Genomic DNA, 19776 nt, shown 5'->3' with positions numbered 1-19776 from the left:
AGTACATTACGCACTCTGCGAGTGAGTTAAAAAAGCTTCAGGCTTCATATAAATAAATAGTAAATATGAAATCTAAAGCCTTTCTTAATCTCCGAACGTGGTGCGTAAACAATTTTACGTCTCGTGATGCTTGGGAGTAAACATTTCCAAGTGTTAATAAAAAAATATGTTGAATTTTAGGTCACTGATGAATCCATTTCAGTAACGGGCATAAAAAAAAATGAACAAGACGACGACTCTGTAAATGCTTTTCCACAACTCATTATAAAATATAACATCCCAGATGAGTGCGATGTGGATAGGATTGAGGCAAGACTTTGCTCTGACAAAGTTCTATGTATCTGGATTCCTGTAAAAATCAAGTCAGTTGTCGATGTACCAGATTGTTACAAAAATTAAAAATATCGAATGAGTCATTGTTACAGGCGATAAAAGAAAATGTAGCAAGAAAAAAAATAAATAATGACGTTTTATTATATAATCTATATTATTTACAAATAATTAATTAAAACAATTTTATTTATCTCATAGTTTTAATTATATCAACTTAAAGTTGAAAACACAATTCAATCTTTTTATAATATAAAATAATTGATCCACTTTTTACAGTCGTCCATTTACTGTTTAATAATGTTAAGATCAATTTTGTTGTCCAACACTCAATTCAGATATTAATAACTTGAGAGTCTACTGTAAAAATACCTGTTATGTAGTAATCCTTGTAGAAAAATGTCCTAAAAAATTTTTCCTTGTTTTGCTGTTAAACATTTTTTTGAATGAAGAGAAGCTGTAGAAGGGGAAGAGTGGAGACGGGACATAAAGGGAGAGTAGCTAGAGAAAGTTTATACTTAACGTCGTAATTCCTAGTAAAAGAAAAAAAAAATTTTGTTCAAACACTTATATCAGTAAGTATTATAATGATCTGACCAACAAACAAAATTTCAATACACTTTGTTAGCGTTCATCAGCAGTATAAATTTTTAGTTCTCAGATTACATCTGTTATCATGTCATTGATTTTTACTCGCAATTGTCTGATAATTTTAAATATATTTTATAATACCAATAAAAGGCATCTCATTAAAAGTTTATGGTTACAGTTCCGTATTTTTTTAGAATAAATTTTAAGAATGTTATTGTAATGTTTCATTTCTTTTCGAAATTATTTATAAAAATTTTTTCATTTTTACAAAAGAAGGAGTAGAATTTTAGGAAGTCCAACCTTATTTTTTCCCTTTATTGATCAAACATAGCTTCACACAGACGGCTCATTATGAATCAATTGCGAACAGTGAATTAAAAAACACTGTTAATTTGTTTAACAATCGCTTAAAAAAGTTTGTGCGAGAATTCTCTTATCAAAATCATATAATCTAAAAATTTATTTTTGTGGTTTGCTGTATCGATTTAAACGTCTTATGGGGTATAAGGCCACAAAGGACGTGGCTGCGCTTCCCTGTACTGAGAGTAAACTGAAAATGGCTTTCATCATTGTACAAACGGTTGGTTTTTTTTGGTTTCCTTATTTTCTTAATTTTCTTACATGGTTTCCTCACTAAATACAATATTAACAGCTTGTGATACTTCTCAAATAAAAATATGATTAAGCCAAGGACAAATCCACTTAGTAAAAATACAAACAGTGGAGCGAGCTCAATAATGCCAAATGATGTAAATGAAACTTCTTTTTGAACAAGATTTATTCTGCTACGAAAAGCCTTTATCTTTCGAGACATTATTCCATTCTCTCTGTTCTTCTGCAGGCTGAAAAAACAATTGTTAAAATTCTTGAAAAATAGTTTTTTACTCACAAATACTTACAAATGACTCAAAAATGTATGGATTGAATCTTCTTTTTTTAAAGCAAGGCCTCTTTTTCTAGAATTACCTAGTGGAATAGCATAGACTTTGCAACGTGAATTTAAAGTAACAGAGCTTGATATTATATCAGCAGAATAATAAGCCACTTTCTCGTTGCATATCTAAAATTTTAAAAAAACTTTAAATTATTCATACACTGAAAAATAATCTGTTTTAATTTATTATATCTTTGTAGCTTTCAAAAACTTTTGGGAATCGCTCGGATGTGTATTAGCCTGTAACTAGTGTACCAGCTTGTAACTAGTACATTGCAATATTTAACAATGTCTTTGTATTACTATTTTTCAAGTAAAATTCTTTGGATATTTGAAATAATTTCTTTCAAATAGATCTTGGGGACAAAAATCATTCTTTGTAATAGAATGTAAGAAGTTTATTCTTAGAGAAATACTTTTACCGCTATTTTAAGAAAAATTACAAAATGTTATAAAAAGAGTATTATAAACAATTTTTGAATACTTTTTCGAAAAATAGTGCATCGCCAAATATTAAAAAAAATTAATTAACACTCAAACTCAATATTTTAAATTACCTGATCCAAGACTTCATCCATGTTTGAAGGCATACTATCCTTATCCTTCAACAATAAGCTTAATTTTTCATTTACATCGTCCTTGGAGCTCTAATAATATTACGAAATTAGTTTTTTTATATTATGTTTAGAATTTAAATGAAATTTAAGTTTAATTACCGAAAAAATTTTCAAATTTTGAGAGCCTTTGAAAATGATCAATTTGTATGTGCCATCCTCCAGAAATTCCTGAACATTTCTAAATGGTACGTGTGGTATGTCAACTGTCACAAAACTTGTGAAACAGCCTGAATACATTGAAATGATAATGTATGCTGTCAGATACAGCGATATTTTCGCAATTTTCGATGACAAAGAACTGAATTGCACATCTATAAATTTTAAAGAAATGTTAGTAGTTATAGTCAAGCAATTTTATAATATTTGATCTTCAATTTCTAGGACTCCTAGACTATATTTAACAGTTTGTAATGGCTTAACAAGTACATAGTCTAAAATTTTGCAACGTTAAGTAATTATTTATACTTTTCAGTTTTTGAAGTTCAAGTTTCCAGAAATGATGTAAAATCTAAATGCATGTATAAACAGAAGTATCCTGTACATACAACGTACAGATAAGTTATTTCACTTAGTTAGTGCGAAAATGACCTCTCCTAGCTCTTAAAAAAATGGTTGCACAATGATTTTATAAGAAAATTTTTAATTTTGTCTAACTCTCTTATCACCCTTTTTTTTTAGAAGCGTTCCTCTCCGAACTGTAGGTCTTCGGTGGGTAGGTTAGTGTTTTGTGGCTTACAATTTATCAGTTTAGTTAAATCAAATAAATAAAAAAGGCAAAATAGTAGTTCTTGTACCATCGGTATACAGTAAAAAAATTTGACCAAAAAAGCAAGGTTTATGTATGTTTGTGCCCAAGGAGCAAACGTTTTTTTTTTTTTTTAGAAGGGCACAGAGAGTTTGCACTCATGTTGAGAAAATAGTAATTTAAAATTTGGTGGTGTATGTCTTCATGGCAAGCACCAGGCTCTGGTCGGATGCACACTTAATGCGATCTTTAATTTTCTCACTCAGGCGTAGTAAAGGTCCAAGGGTTAGAAAAAACGTCTAAAAGAGAAAAAATAGCTTTCGCCACACAATCAAGATCTAACCGGGATATCCCTACGGTCCCTCGCAAGCCCGAGGCCTTTTGAATATTTAAACATAAAATATACTGAAATTTGTATATTAATTTTATAGTTTTTGAAAAATTAACAATTTACTTTTTGAGAGAGAAGGGGGTGAAGATTATTACTACATTTTTCGAGAATAAAGTGTTTTTGTAATAAGTATTTTTTAACTTAAAAACTTTTTTTTTGCGTTTGATAAACATACTGACTTTCGAATACAATGTAGCCCAAAAGTATAAAAACTATGATTATTTGTCATATTAAATCAGAAGAACTAAATATTAAGAGCCCTAACTGTTCTGGTAAATATAATTTGATTGGTTATCGATAAAAAAGGAAATTGACAAAACTTGTAGGTTTATTTATTTTTTCAACCTTGTAATCTTTATTGCATACACAAGCATACAAAGGTCCCCCCTTTAAATAAAGTTTTTGCACTTTACACCCACGGTACAAAAATTTCTATATTCTTCTATATGACAAGAGATTTGCCAACAGAATTCAGTGAAGGTGACAACCTTTTTTTACGATGTACATGTTAAAATTTTATCCATATAGATAATGTGTTTAGGTATATTATCAGCAAGTAAATCACAGAAAAAAGATGTCACCACCGATTGAACCTGTGATCAAAATTTTTTCCTCATAATACATGACATGGTCAATAAAATAAGCCCCATTTCAAGGGATTGAAAAAGGTACAGCGTACCAAAACAGTTGTAACGTGTTCCTTCGGAATGAATCAATATATATTAAAAAATAAGTTGGGGAGCGGCGTTGGCTCAGTGGTAAGCGTGCTTGCTACTGATACAACGCTGTACTAGGGGTCGTGGGTTCGATTTCCGGTGAGTGCAGATTTTTTCAGAAACTGTTTTTAACGGAAAAAGTTCCTATGTAACCCTGGCTGTTTCGGGGTGGGTTTTTTCGTGGAATTTTCCTTCAGAGTAATTCCAGGGTTTTTTCCTTGCTCCACAGGTCTTTAGGCCTGGGTGAATGCGAAACAGTGTTAGGGCCTAATAGATAGGGATTAGTGGGCCCGATGCCAGGCAGGGATCGCCGGCCTTACTGGCGAGGAGTGGCCCCTGAAACATGGGGCTCCTCCGGGGATGCTAATTAGCCTGGATCCGATGCTTCGGACCCAGGCTACACAGTGGCGAGTTGACCCGATGCACTTCCCCCCGGTGCAAAGAGTCAGCTTAACCGACAAGGTGTGTTACACCGAAGATACTTCCACTGTGCCCATGGTATGATTTGTATGGTAACAGTTAAAGAAAAAATTTGGGGTAAAATGGGTGTGGCAGTACACCCCGACACATAGGTGGTGAGTGGGTGGCCCCGGCGACTGGGCCAATAGGCTGTCATGGTAACTTAATATAAAAAAAAAAAAAATATAAAAATCAGTTACAAATAAGTTTGTTTCAATCATCACCTTTTTTTTTTAAGGAATAATACTTTTTGTTTCAAAAACATAAGAGAAAAAACAAACACGATAAAGATAACTTGGAATAAATTGTCATACAAATCGTGTACGATCTAGTATTAATAACGTGAAGAAAGTATTAGTGCTTTAATATTTTTAGAAATTTCGTAACATTTTACCTGTATATTCCTGGTGGACGAACACTCGCCATACGTTTAAAAAGCCATCCGAAAGTTTTTGGATAAATCCTCTTCTATCATTATGTAATACTAAAATTAAACTAAACAATATTGATGAAACAACTACGACTATAACCAAGAAGTACCAGATACACTTGCTGAAAACCTTTTCAACAAAAATTAGATTAAACGTTACAAAGAAGTAAAGTCATGTAAACTTTATACTCTCAATTTTTATACCTTAAAATATGCTGTCCATGGAATTTCCTTGGTATCAGGTGATTTATAATATAAATAGTCTTGAAAATCTATGATATCAATTGATCTCTTAGCCTTATTGCTATTTTCGACAGTTAAATATTCGTCAGTTACAATAATACTTTCATTTAACAATTTTGTGGAATCAATTGACGTATTTTTAACACTTGAATTTGATTTTTTTTTCATGTTTAAGTTTTTATACTCAAATGCTAATCCAGAGTCAGATGCAAAATCTTCAACTACTTCAGAACAAAAAGAAGAAGGCTGCAAAATTTGCCAAAAAATAATTAATTTTTTCTACGCAATAATTGTTGTTTCAAAACAAACCAACGTTCTATTTAATAAATTCGTTACCTTTCCAAAAATTTTAGCCGATGCTCCGGTCAAATTCTTCCGTCTCTCAGTAAAAACTCGATTGTCTTCGAGGATTAATTCGTTTGCCTTGCTCCACTTGAATAATTTGTTAACTTGTAATTTATTTCCAGAGCTGAAGGTAAACCATTCTAAGATGTCGCTATTACCTCCACATTTAACTAAAATCTCGCTTAATGCGTTTAGGTGGAAATAATTTTTTTTAGGACGTCGACATATGTCATTAATTTGTCCAGTGGCAGCTGACTCGAATAATAATAGCCAAACATGTGGCGATAGGTTATGATCCTCGGAGAAGTGCGAGAATATTTTAAAATCATTGTCGCTCTTTAAAAATACAACGAAGAGTGTTTTTGAGTAATTTTTTATTTTGGGGTATTTCACGGTAAGATCCGCTATGGTCACTGCGACTGAGTAAACCTGTTTTTTCGAAAATGCCTTCACCATGTTAACTACTGAATGAATTTCTGTAATATTTGGACGAAAATTATTAATTTTAGGTATTCATCTCTTTAATTATTTACACTTTACTTTTGCTCACCTTCGTTGCTTCTATACACGATGCCTATGCTAGTCGTTTTATAAAAATTTTGTACCCCCAAAATTAATGGGATGTCACCTTCCATGTTATCGCTTGCATGACATGTCACCAATGGCATAGTGGTTAACATAATAATAATACCCGTAAGCATCATCATTTTTATCTAAAAATAGATTAAGAGAATATAAACGTTAGTTCACAGGACTAGATAAATTACTAGAACAACGCATTTTATGCGACTTAGCAAAAGCGATACTATTTACCGAGAGCGTAACTTCTAATGCATAGTAAAACAAATATTGAATTAAATGAGAATATAAATTTTGTACTACTATACTATTTTCATTACATGGTCCAAGGTTAATTAGGCATGAAAATTGTAAAATACGCATTTCTATATTATTGCTTTAAATGTATGTTAGGCTAGTATTTAATTATTTCAGAGAAACTTTTTTTTTAAATCATGGATAAACTATAAAGTGTACTCAACACTTTATAAAATAGTGGATGATGTGGTTGGAATTTTACGCACTTAAAAATCTAGATGATTCCTGTTACAAATTCCAATAAAAATAAAAATTTTTATGAAAACATGTATATTTTGTTTAATTCTTTGGTTGTATAATTTAGGTTGTAGCACATAAATTTTTATACGATTTGGTATACGTATAAATACAGTTTACTGCAAATCAACTTTTCTTTATTATTTTTATCATATAGAATGTCTGAGTGTGTCGTGGGAAGTTATAGTTATTTAAAAAGACAATTGAAATGATTAAAAAAAGCCTTACTTTCTGAATTCGAAGTAAGACAAGAATTGACGAATTTTATTTAAATGTTAAACTTTTAACTTTAACTTCCACCTCTAATTTTTTATGCTTACCATTACTTTAAACGTCTCATATATAGAACTCAAGTTTGTGTCAAGAGCTTTTCATTAACCTTTTTTCTAAAAACCCATACATTTTTCTAGGACACTGATATGATGTAAATAGTAGAAAAATTTATAACTATTATTCAATTGTTAATGTTATTTTGCTTGTAACGTTACTTCGACAGGTCATAGGGAATTATTTGAGGAAATAATTGAAGGGCACAAAACAAGCTGTAAAATGTTACGAGCATTTTTTTAGGTCTTTATAGTTATTTGTGATATTTTTCAAGTTTTGGGGAATCTTGATTAAAAAAAGGTTTGTAATGCGTGTCAGGTTACGTTAAGAAAAGTTTGTTCAAAAATTCAGCACTATATTTATTGATAGGAAAAAAATTTTGCTTTTTAACCCTTTACTTCTTTATATAACTTTAAAGATAGCTTTAAGATATAAATTGTGCAGTGTTATACTTGTTTTAAGTTTCAACTTTATTTTACATTAAAACAAAACAATATGATTTCGATAATGTTGAGATGAATATATTTCTGCAGAGAGAAGACTTCAACATGCACTTACTTGATAACTTGACACTCGTGGCCCAAAAAATAATTCCCAAGAACTCCTTGGACCAAGTTGGGCACGGCTCGAATAGACTCTCTTTCGATGCTGTGAGTTTTGGTGTCTCGAGCTTTGCAAGACACTTCTCGCCAATGACTACGGAGTTGAAAGCTAGGCTCCTCCGTCAAACTGAAATGGAAATGTCGTACAAGGTGACATACACACATACGTACACACACACACGACAGTACAATTTGACACTTAATTTAAAATTAAATTTAAAAACTTTTTTTAGCCTTTTTACTATATTTTTGCCTTAGTATAATGTAAGAGTTATTTACAGAGACAATGAAATTTTTTTAAAAGCTTGACTTCACTTTATTTAGAATATCAAAAAGGTCTGTGTATTGACAGTTACATGCATCTAAAATTAGAGCAAAGCAAAATTGTTACGTATATCATCGAAATTTAATCTGATACAGGCATTTTAAGATAAGCAATTCATAATATACTATAAATGATGGATTTTGCATTTTTTTTAAAAGTCAATTTTCGTAAGTTTGATTAATCACTTTCAATGTGAGTTGTATCATTCTTCACATTTTAATTTTATCGTAAATCTATGATGAAAAATTAAAGAAACAAAAAATTAGATTGAAATTAAATACTAAGGATGCAAAAAATAAGATAACGGGTTTGCCGAAATCTGCTTAGCTTTTGGTAACATTTTTTTATCGAATGTAATCTCTTGCTGAAAAAAAGCTTGGTTAAGCGTGTAAAATTACGTCAAGAAAAATTAAGCAAAGTTAGCACCGATTCGTAAAAATTAAGCTCCAGTTCTATTAGTAGGTAAGAAATTTTTAAAGGAATATTTAATATGCGTTAAATATTCCAATATGCAACAAACTGCATATATGGTGAATAGCAAAATCCAAACTTTTCCATGCTAATACTGCATTTTAACTGTCATAATTTACACCAAATAAATTTTTTTTTTATATATGCTTGTAGGGAAAAAAGAGAAAATTTAATATTTGTTTCCACTAAGGCACACATAAAATTATAATGATTATAATAATAATTATAATAAAAATAATAATAATAATAATAATAATAATAATAATAATATCAATTACAATAATAATAAAAAATCGTTAAAGTGATAATGATTAATAATGTAAGTAGTGATAATAATCGTAAGACTAATTACAGAAATAATAAACAACGCAAAAATTACAGTAAAATTAAATATTAACTCTTTTATGTAAATTCAAAGATATAAAAGCTTTTAATAAATTGAAAAGTATTTTGCTGATTTTGTTTTAAAACGGTATATCACTTAAAAGGAAACAACATTATGTCGCTAAGGGCGAGATAAATCTATTTCAGCAAAAAGAAGACTTCAACATGCACTTACTCGATAACTTGACACTCGTGGCGCAAAAAATAATTCCCAAGAACTCCTTGGACCAAATTGGGCACGGCTGGAATAGACTCTCTTTCGATGCTGGGGGTTTTGGTTTCTCAAGCTTCGCAGGACACTTCTCGCCAATGACTAAGGAGTTGAAAGCTAGGCTTCTTCGTCAAACTAAATTGGAAATATCGTACAAGGTATTCACTTTATGTTGAAGTGTTGTCTAGCTGGCGCACTGACATACAGTGTCGTGTTGGGGTTGTGCCTTGAAGGGTATGGTATTCTATTTCCCACTACAAAAATTTACTGGCCATCAAGTGGGAGGAATGTCACGCCCATCAACATACTTTATCCCTTCCAGACTTCCCCTCTTTTTTCTGTATTTTTGGAAACGAAAAAATTATAAGCCAATCCATGTAGGACGGGTTACAATAAAACCATTAAATGACAAATTTTTGAATCCTTTTAATACAGATTCAAATTCATAACAAGTAACTCTTTAATGACATTCTTATTTTTCAAAATATTTAATTATTCAAATATGTTTTTAAAAGATAATTTCTTGGGTCTGAAGTAGTTTTATGTTACTAATTTTTAAAAACTTTAGTTGTTTTTAAGCGTCCCAAATTTATTTAGCGATTGAAATTTTTACTGTATCAAGCAAATTCTAACTATTCTAAGCCTACTGTATAACATAAAACATAAATTTTAGTTATTTTTTTTTGTAACTTGTGTGCAATAAGGGCTAGATATTCTATTATTACTTGGTATTAAATTAAATTCTGCTTGAAGACAAATTATCTTCACATGAACTATAACATAACACGCTTACTACGCTATATATTATAGATTTACTAATAGAGTTTGAATTAAAGTAACAACCAATTTTCGTACGAATCATGATTTCCCTATTTTTTATGCGTTGTAGAAATTTGATGTTCAATTATTGCTGCAGGTACGAATATGTTTTTTAGTTTTTTTGTTATGAAATATTACTGGGTAGTTGAGAGAATAAGAGTATTTTACTTGGTTTTAGATAGAAATTGCAAAAAGTAAGAGATACTTTGCCACGGATTGTGAGGGAGCAGTTTGATGTACTACTAGCTAACCTCCATATTGCAAGGAGAAAATTGAGTAGTACAATTAAATCAGAAAATTAGAAATATTATTAAATACCTTTCAAGTTATAATCGCTTACTGTTTTTAATTTTTTTTAATTAATTTTATAAATTAATAATTTAAAAAAATAAACTACGCTGAGTATTATTTAAGCTTAAAAATTGTAATATGGTTAGTTTATATTGTCTTAATTGTAAGAAATTCAGTATTATCTACTTATAAAAAAAACTTAGGATGAAAACAATAATACAATGAAAATATTAATACTTATAGATATTGATAGGAAACTAAAAATAATAACTTGGTCTTGAGTAGATTGAGTCAAGTGAGTAGTTTTTTTTTCTTTTTTTTTCTTTTAAATGTTTATTTCCTAAAGTTAAAGCATCGAGGAAACGTATTTTATGGCCTAATTTTTATCTGCGTGCTATAAGTGTATATACAAGCAAGGTTATTTGAAGACAAGGATTAAATCAAATGTTGCATTAAGATTTGAGGCATCATTTTCTATTTCAGCTAGAATTCAGCCGAGAAAGAATATTTAATTCCCTAGTACAGCGCGTGTCCGTACTGATGTGGTCAATGTGTATGACAATAGAATTTTACCACCTTCTACTACGCAGCTATGCTTATAATATATTTATAATTATTCGTGTATGTCCTGCGCGTGTTTTTACTCCACGTTCATTTTTCCCATAATTTGTTTCTTTATCAGCACTAAGCCACTGGTAAATACTTCATGTCATTGATCTAGTGCCCGTTTTTGGATGTTTGTAGAAAAAAACAAGCTAGTTGTTTGTTGGTGTGTATGTATTTTTATATTTAACGTCAATGTAGTGATGTTTCGATGAGCACGTTGTTGTTCTTCTGGTAAGGAAAAAGTAAAAAAAATCAATATTTGTTATCGACCAGAAACTGAAAAAAATAAACAATAAAACACACCTAAACATTTTGTTCAACACATGTTGAATAAAGTTGAATGAAATATTCACGTTTCATTTTGACGATTAAAAAAATATTTATCCATTCATCTTTATCGTAGTTTTATTTTTCAGTGAACTGCATCTCAAAAAGCAAGTAACAATTTTTGTTGCAACCAATGAGTGTTCCTTTTTCTATGGTACCAGATTTCTTATTTTTATTTTAATATGAAAAAAATTATGTGATCCAGATATGGATTTTTAGGGATCAATTTAGAAATTTTAACCATAGCATCCTATTAATTTTAGAGTACACAAATTTTTGACCTTTTGCATATGGTTAAAATAAAAATAAAGAAAATCGTATTTTCTTTATTTTCTATACCTTTACTTCTTTCTTTGGTCTCTGCTTACAACGGGAAATATTCCATCGAGTAAACCAACGTGTGCGTCAGTGATTTTCAATGTCAATGCCATAGTTTTAAGTAAATAATATATTGAGCCATCCCTAACATCATGACTACCACCACCAAACTAGGCCGATAGAATATGAAGTCCATTGCTCCAACCAATTACAATGCAAAGTAATGCCACGTACCTACTCGCAGCAAATAAGAGCTACTGTTGCTCCTACCCTTTAAGTACGACAGCCAATCTACTCAAACTCGATAAATTTTTTCTCCTACACTACCTGCGCCAACGAAGGTAGGGTTGCCCAAGCGCCTTTTTTCCCCTGCCACCGCAAGATTTGGATGTTTTTGGCCTCTTCTGCTACTTATTTATGAGTGTACAAACAATGTATTGATCTTTGGCGTATAGTACGTATACGCTCGTACGTATACGTACGTATACGTATAAATAGTTAACAATAAGGAGATTTTGTTGCTGTTGGTTGATAGAAACGACAATTTAATAGACGTGCAGACATTTCTACCCGTATTGGAATATCCTATCTTGTTTGTAGTATTAGGTATGACTTTCAATAGAAAAGGGAAATTCTTATTCGAAATGGTCAATTTTCTTATTCTGCAAATTTTTATAAACTTTAACCTCTAGATAATAAACATGTTTCGAAAAGAGCAAGAAGTTCCGAATTTTTATTAAAACTGAAGTCGTTCAAGATGTCAAGATATCACCACCAGATTCAAAGTACTGAATAGGAAATACTACAAAACACTGGTATAACTTAGTAATTTATTATCTTTTTAGGGAAACTCATCGGTGCAATCAATTTCATGCAGCGTTAAAATTTTTTGAAAAAAAAAAAAAAAAAAAAAAAAGGAACGAAGGACAAAAGTATCATAATTTTGGACTAAATGTAAAGTTAATTTTAAATAATTTATCTCAAGTTGGTTGAAGTAAGTTTATATTACAAAACAATCGCATCGACAGTATATTACTTTTGCTTAAAATTTTCAGACCTTCATTTCTTCGACGCTCGAGATGTGCTCGATATCTGTGAAATGTAATATAGTGTATATTCTATTTTTGCTTTTTTGAAAATAGGAATGCCCTTCAAAAGTTTTGAATATCATGCGATTTTATGTACCGTGAGAATTTTCAATTTTAAGATTTTATTTCATTTTATCATTTTTTAAGTGGTGAGAGATACCCAAATTGTTATTGTTAACGACTTCGATATAATACTTGTTTTTTTATTATATCTATTTTATACTGATGTGGAAACATTTTATTCAACCAAATTAAATTTCCACTATGTAGAGTTCTTGGTTGACTTTAAAAACAGACATAAGGATTAAAAAAAAAAAAAAAAATTGACTGACCATTATGGCTGAAAGAATAAGTATCTCAATAAACATCGAAATTATCCAAACTATGGCAGCGAGAGTTTATTTGTGAAAGGTCAGCTGGCTAACTAACTCTTTCTTTTAAAAAATGGTTAAATCATTTTGGTTGAAGTAACAAATGATCCCCTTTTTGTTCGATCGATATTACACCAGTATGTAGGTACTAAGACATCGGATCTCACGTTGTAGTCTATAATGGATTCTGTTTGGTTCGTTTCGTCGATATCGAAGTTAAAGGGAGATGCGCAACTATTTCATTGCTCCATATACGTACGCGTGTACTCCAACTTTTCTCGTAATACACCTATCCATTGATGGATGTCTGCATCCTCACGACTCGTTCCACAGCATCCATCTCTTTTCTGCCCTGCAGAAATTAATAACACGATGGGTCCCTAGACATAAAATAAGTGCACTCACGGAATAGAGGAGAAGTAGAAAAAAAAGGGATAAACAATAGTAATAAAAATATTTACAGAGTTTATCGTGGTCGTCGGCAGCGTATCAAGGACAAACAAGGATGGCGACGGCTCGAATTGTTTACCTGGAAAACTCGACGCGGATGATGGGAACGAGGATCTTACGGCCAACGATCAATCGTCCCTTTCTACCCTCGGGTCATTGGAGGATTATTATCGGTGGTCTTGATATTTTTTTAATGCGTCCCTCTCAAGGATGTGTTTCGATTTTTGTTGTTTCAGTTGATTTTTTCACGATGAGTTTTATAATTTTTTAAAATATACTACACATTTTTACGGTAGTTTTTAAAGATTTTTAAGGCTTTTTTTATATCTTTTAAAATTAATTTAAAGTGGTGATCGTAACTCTTTTTTAATCGAAAAATTAATAATTTCAAGATTGCTCAGTTATAACTTTGATATCTTTAATTTTTTTTCCAATGATTATTTTTTATTGCGATGTATTTTTCATTTTGTCAAAACAATGAGCACATATGATTAAAAAATCTTACGACAACATACATGTCTTATTTTAAAAATATTTTTTTAAGGTTCCTTTGTTTATTTTTATACAAACGTTACTACTTCAACGAAAATGCACGTGTATACAAGTGTAAAAAGCACACTTAAAAAAAAAAAAAGTTTAAATTCAGAACTATTTACAATCGTCTTCATACAATTTATGTTTGTATTAATAAAAACAAAAATCTTTATAGTGTTTCTTTAACGCCTTGAAAATACATAAGACAATAAAAATCATGCAACGACAAAGGCTTGGAGACATTAAAAAAAATAATTTTTTCAAACCATCTTGAATGGTCGAGAAAATATGTCTTAAAGGGATCATGGAAAGATGAAAATGAAACGTCCTTACGAGACAGTTGTTATCATTTTTCATTTGTCCAATCAATAGTCCAAATAGTTTGAGCAAAAGTAATTGAACTTCTCGATGCACTGCAGCACCAAACAAGCCATTCCGTCGATCCAAGAAAACAGCAACCAACTCCACTTGATGAATAATCCAGCGGCAACCAATAATATGGTCATCAAGCCCTTGGATCTCGCGGTTTTGCGGAGCTTAGTGGAGCACTGGATCGTCACCGAGGAAGCGAGAATCCGCGAGTCCTACAACGAAGCCGAGTCGAGGATTGCGGAACAAGCGAGGAAGCTGGAGCAGGAGGTCGAGGCTTTGCGGGCGATAGAAAGCTCGAGAAGCAGCATCGCTAGTAGAAGAGCCGAGCGTGCAAGGGCCAACTTTCTCCATGTGCTCGCGAGACCTGTTCTGCTCAGAGGTGATTATTAATTGCATTGGACGTTAGACAACAAAGTATAGTACACATCTTATTATGTTTGGAATTGATTTGCTCCGTGAACTGACAGGATAGAGTCTCTTTAAACACAGGTAACAGTGGAAAAAGAGTACTACTTCTGAGACAATAGCATCAGAATCGAGATACAATCTTTTGATAAGTAAATGAGATAGCAAACCAACTTCTCACCCAACTTTGACATTTGCAAACATGTATTTTCGTATTACGTATCTACGTGGGATATCTTGAGACGAAATATTTTTCCACCATATCTTTTATTTTCCTTTTTTTATCCATCTTGGCTTTGAACTCTCGCACGGTTGCCCTGAAGTGTGAAATTGAATAACTTCTACGTTGGACGCATACAATACACACATACGCTGACGCACGATCACAAAGAAAAAAAATGAACAAATGCAAGACATTGTAGGTAATGATCTGCTTTCAACTCAATATTTTTCAACACTATTGAGTTTCAATACATAAAGCTTGTTAATTCTCAGAATAACGTTTCCGTGTATTTATAGCGTAGTGACAAATTTAACGAAAATGTCCCTTCTTGCGAGCACTAAAGTACAATCTTGTAGGTTACAACGCAGGAAAGCAGCCAGTAAGCATTGACACATTGAGCGTCCAGCGAGCCCGCGAATTCAAGGACGTGTACGATGCCCTCCGGACTCCGGACGACTACGAAGACAATAACGAGCAACAGTGCAACCTGAACAACCGCGTTGAGCTCCCGTACTTGGTCAAAAGAATCGCGTCCTAGCATACATGTGCAGCTTCGACGAGCCTTAAAAACTTAATAGACCAGGAACTGTATCTGCTGGAGCAGGCTGCCTCACCGTCCTTGAGACTCGAGCCGCGGCGTCTATTGAGACACCTGAGGAGCCGAGTGAGGCTCGCCTTTCTCAACCTAGCTAGGAACGCCTTGGCTCACCACGACAATCGAGCCAAGGTAAGGGAACTTTCGAAAATTTACCTAGTGTGCAGTATACACGGTAATTTGTCTGGAATTAGAAAACCGTGAGCAATCCGATTTTTAGTAGTATGAGTCCAAGTTTGTTTAGACAGGAAAATATTTTTAAATCAGTTGTCCTGTTCATCCGATTTTAAGTAGTGCAAGTCCAAGTAAGATCAGCCAGGTGAATATTCTCAAATCAGTATTCCTATCATTCTGATTTTAAGTAGTAGGAGTCCAAGTTTAAGTTTGGCCAGATAGAAGAATATTTTAAAACCAATTTCCCCACCGATTCGATTCTAAGTAGTACGAGCCCAAGTTCAGTCAAACATGATAATATTTTTCAATCAGTATTCCTATTAAACCTATTCTAAGTAGTACGAATCCAAGTTTGGTCAGACATGAGGAAATTTTTCAATCAGTATTCCTATAAATTCAATTTTAAGTAGTACTAGTCCCAGTTTGGTAAGATAAAAGAATATTTTTTAATCAGTTTTCCTGTTAGTCTGATTTTTAGTAGTGCGAGTCCAAGTAAGATTAGGCAGGAAAATAATTTCAAATCAAATTTAACATCAAACCGATTTTAAGTAGTACGAGTCCAAGTTTTGCCAGACATGAGGATATTTTTTAATCAGTATTCCTATAAATTCAATTTCAAGTAGTGTGAGTCCAAGTTTGGTCTGATATGGACAGATTTTTTAAAAATATAGATACACGTTTCTTAGAAATGTATCTATAATACAGGGAAAAAAAAAATTTTAATGAATTCGCAGGAATCAACGCGGACGCGACTGTGCCCGTCATGCGGGCATCTCAGGGGACTCGAGGATTTTGAGACCGATCACCGCGAGCGGGTCTCGAGAAAGTGTGTCGACTGCACGGCTCTAAGGCCAGGGCGCCGACCTGGCCACTACCCAGAAATCTACGAGAGGTTGCTCAGAGAGCTGCGAAGGCAAGAAGCCCCACCCTTTAAATCATCCCAAATTATTTTTCTTTCCCCATTTCAATTCCCTTTTCGTTTACCACAGACGAGACGGTGACAGCAGCCTTGCGTTTGTCGTGGGTCCAAAGGCAGTTGGTTACCTGGTAAATGACATATGGCACGGGCGCTCGATCTTTTCGGGGTGTGACGAGCTCGAGTGACTGCGGCTCGCGAGGCTTGACCCTCGCAAGCCCTGGACACCCTGGAATAATCTGTTGGCGACAAGACGCGAGACTCGGATGCACGAGGTGCTCGCGAGCGATTCCTCGGGCCCACCGGATGCCTACGACGGAGAGCTGGTTCGCAAACTCAGGAAGATGAATGCACTGGCGAGACTTTACTTTGAGTCAATGGTCAGATACCACTCGGACCCGGGGATGTCTCTGTGAGGTAGGATTTTTTTACATAAGTGTTGCGATTGTAACTGCCATTTTTTCAATAATGCTAATGAAGCATTGTTTCTTTGTTACGACATATTTTTGTATGATCACGCATTTGATGCTGAACCATGATGATACATTAAAAAAATTAACAGTAAAGACTATGATTATGTTGTCAGGTAAATAAAAAATATAAATATCAAAATGAACAATTCAAGAGTTTTAAACTTAATTTGATTATAAGTCGACGTATGGTATGCAATGTTTCACCGAAATAGTTTTATTTCAGCAGAGCAGTTGCATCGCGGATAATGAAATAACAGTTGGTATTTATTTTAAATCCAACTCTGTTATAAATAAAAATATTTTTTTTTTTTCGAAATAAAACATAATGCATTTTGCACATGTTTTTAACTTTTGATTATATCGTGCTATTACATGAATTACATGAATTATATTACATGAATCGTGTTCTTCGCAAGTTTTTGTTGCAGAACGGAGATTTCTACGTAGCCTGAAAAAAGTTTTTTTGTTAAAATTTAATTCCTTTATGTTCATAAAGAAGTCTTAATGAGTCTTATATATTCATTATTTTTTTGTGAACTATTACATGATTAGAAGCAAGAAATAAAAGTTATCTCCTTCACCTTTAAATACCTGTCCTGTACATTCAACAAGTTAAATTGGCATTATTTGTGTGGCTGTAGTGTACAAACAAAACAAATTTTCAATCTTGTATAGCAAAGAATCTTATACAATCTAATAATTGAACCACAAGGATAGACTTTAGAAATAATTGAGATATGTTTTGGAGAAGGATTGTATTTTACCCGGTTTTTTGTTAAAAATTTAAAAAATTGAGTAATAATTTGCCGCAGATTGTGTGGGAGCAGTTCAGTGTGCAGTTGTTAGTCTTTACATGGCAAAGAAAAAATTTAGTTGTACAATAAATCCTCTAAATAAGAAATGTTACTTTATACACTAAACGTAAGAATCACTTTGTAATTTTATTTTAATAAATTATTTTTTCCTGATTAATGCATTAAAATGTTAATCCACGCTGAGTACTTATCATGCCTAAAAATGTGATTATTATATGTTATTTTTTAGACCGTTATTTTCTACCAGCTCTATGAGTGCTCGATAATCAATTTTGAGATTTTATTTTGTTTTATTATCGTTTATTAATTTTTTTGAGAAGGCCGAAGAAAAAAAAAATTAATAAAAAATAAATTAAATATTCAGGCTGCGTGCGATTGCAGGACAACTCGAGCATTCCTCTGGACATGGGCCCTTTCGCGAGGCTCCTACGCACAATTCGTACAGATAAGCCCGAAGGCTTGGCCGATGCAGTTTCGGTGCCAGACTGGCGACACTTCATGCTTACCATCTGGCACGGGCATTTGGTGCTGAGGGAAAGCTCGGAGCTTAAAGATTTAGGTTTTCCGCGTTACGAACTCGACCAGCCCTGGAGTTCTTGAAACTGTGTGCTGCTCACAGAGGACAAAGCTAAGGCCCACTGTTGCGTTTGGGGGTGGCGGGGAGTACTACTCAGACTATCTTAAACGGAAGATAGGCTCAGCTTTTTGGGTCGCGAGAATGGACTTTAAGTGGAAGTCTTTGTTTTCTTTTTTTTTTATGATTTTTTAATTGAGGTACGACCTAATACATATCAACATGGAGCAGGCAATAATCATTAAACAAATCTGATTTTTTAAGGGTACTTAACAAATAATATCGAAAGTAGATTAATCTGCAGTAGAAGTCAAAATAATATCACTAGTTTTAACTGACGAGAGACTGGCGTTTATGCACAAGAAAAAAATTATGCAAATAGAGGTAAAAACAACGAGCACGCTATTCGTAAACGAGAGCACGGCAAAGTAAGTAAAACACAGGACCTATAAGGGTCAATCATACTCGCTTGATAGGAAGATCTCTGGTTTTTTTAAGGCCGTCGAGCAATTGGTCAGTTTAAAAGAGTTTATTGTAACGTATTCCAACTCAAACGCACAAGATTGGGGATTCCATCTAGTCGAAGTAAGTGAGATAAACGAAGCTATGATCATGGAAACAATAAAAATTATTCTAAGTGCAGAAATGCACTGGGGTCGGGAACCGGATTCTAGATGATACTGTAGGGAAAACGAAAGTAGGTGCAGGTTTACCAAGCAAAAACGAAAAATAAGTGAAAGGAAGAGAGTGACCGAGAGGTTTACCAATTATGTATTGTGAAAATAATATATTTAAAAAAACATAATAAAAAATAAATAAGTAAAAGCAATTCAACGATATATTCATATATACGGCTCCACCTCCCTGGTATATATATTTATTTAACCCTCTAGTAATAGAATATGACTTAATTTTTTTGATTTGTATTACCTTACTATCTATTATTCTGGTGTTGTCACAATCATTATACATTATAAAAATTGTATTAGAATAATATTTTTTAGATCTTTATTTTTCTTTATAATATAAAACCTTATTATTATATTATCCTGTAACTTTCAAGTTAATGTCTTAAAATAGTAAGTGTTTCTGTATATCTTAAAATTAAGCAAAAATTACTGTTACAAAAAAATTAAATGAAGAACAAGATTAAAAAATGTCAGATTATCTTAACACTTATGAAATAAATGC

General features: G+C 32.5%; 1 pseudogene; it reads left to right on the top strand.

The window, feature by feature from the left end:
- Nucleotides 1-13426: 13426 nt before the first annotated feature.
- Nucleotides 13427-17139, top strand: LOC149373643 (IQ motif and ubiquitin-like domain-containing protein; annotated as a pseudogene).
- The last annotated feature ends 2637 nt before the right edge of the window (nt 17140-19776 follow it).

Source organism: Copidosoma floridanum, unplaced genomic scaffold, assembly GCF_036245765.1.
Source record: "Copidosoma floridanum isolate Cflo_tuat_1 unplaced genomic scaffold, Cflo_Japanese_pri ptg000030l, whole genome shotgun sequence".
Classification (NCBI taxonomy): Eukaryota; Metazoa; Arthropoda; class Insecta; order Hymenoptera; family Encyrtidae; genus Copidosoma; species Copidosoma floridanum.
This window is presented reverse-complemented; position numbering and strand designations above follow the sequence as displayed.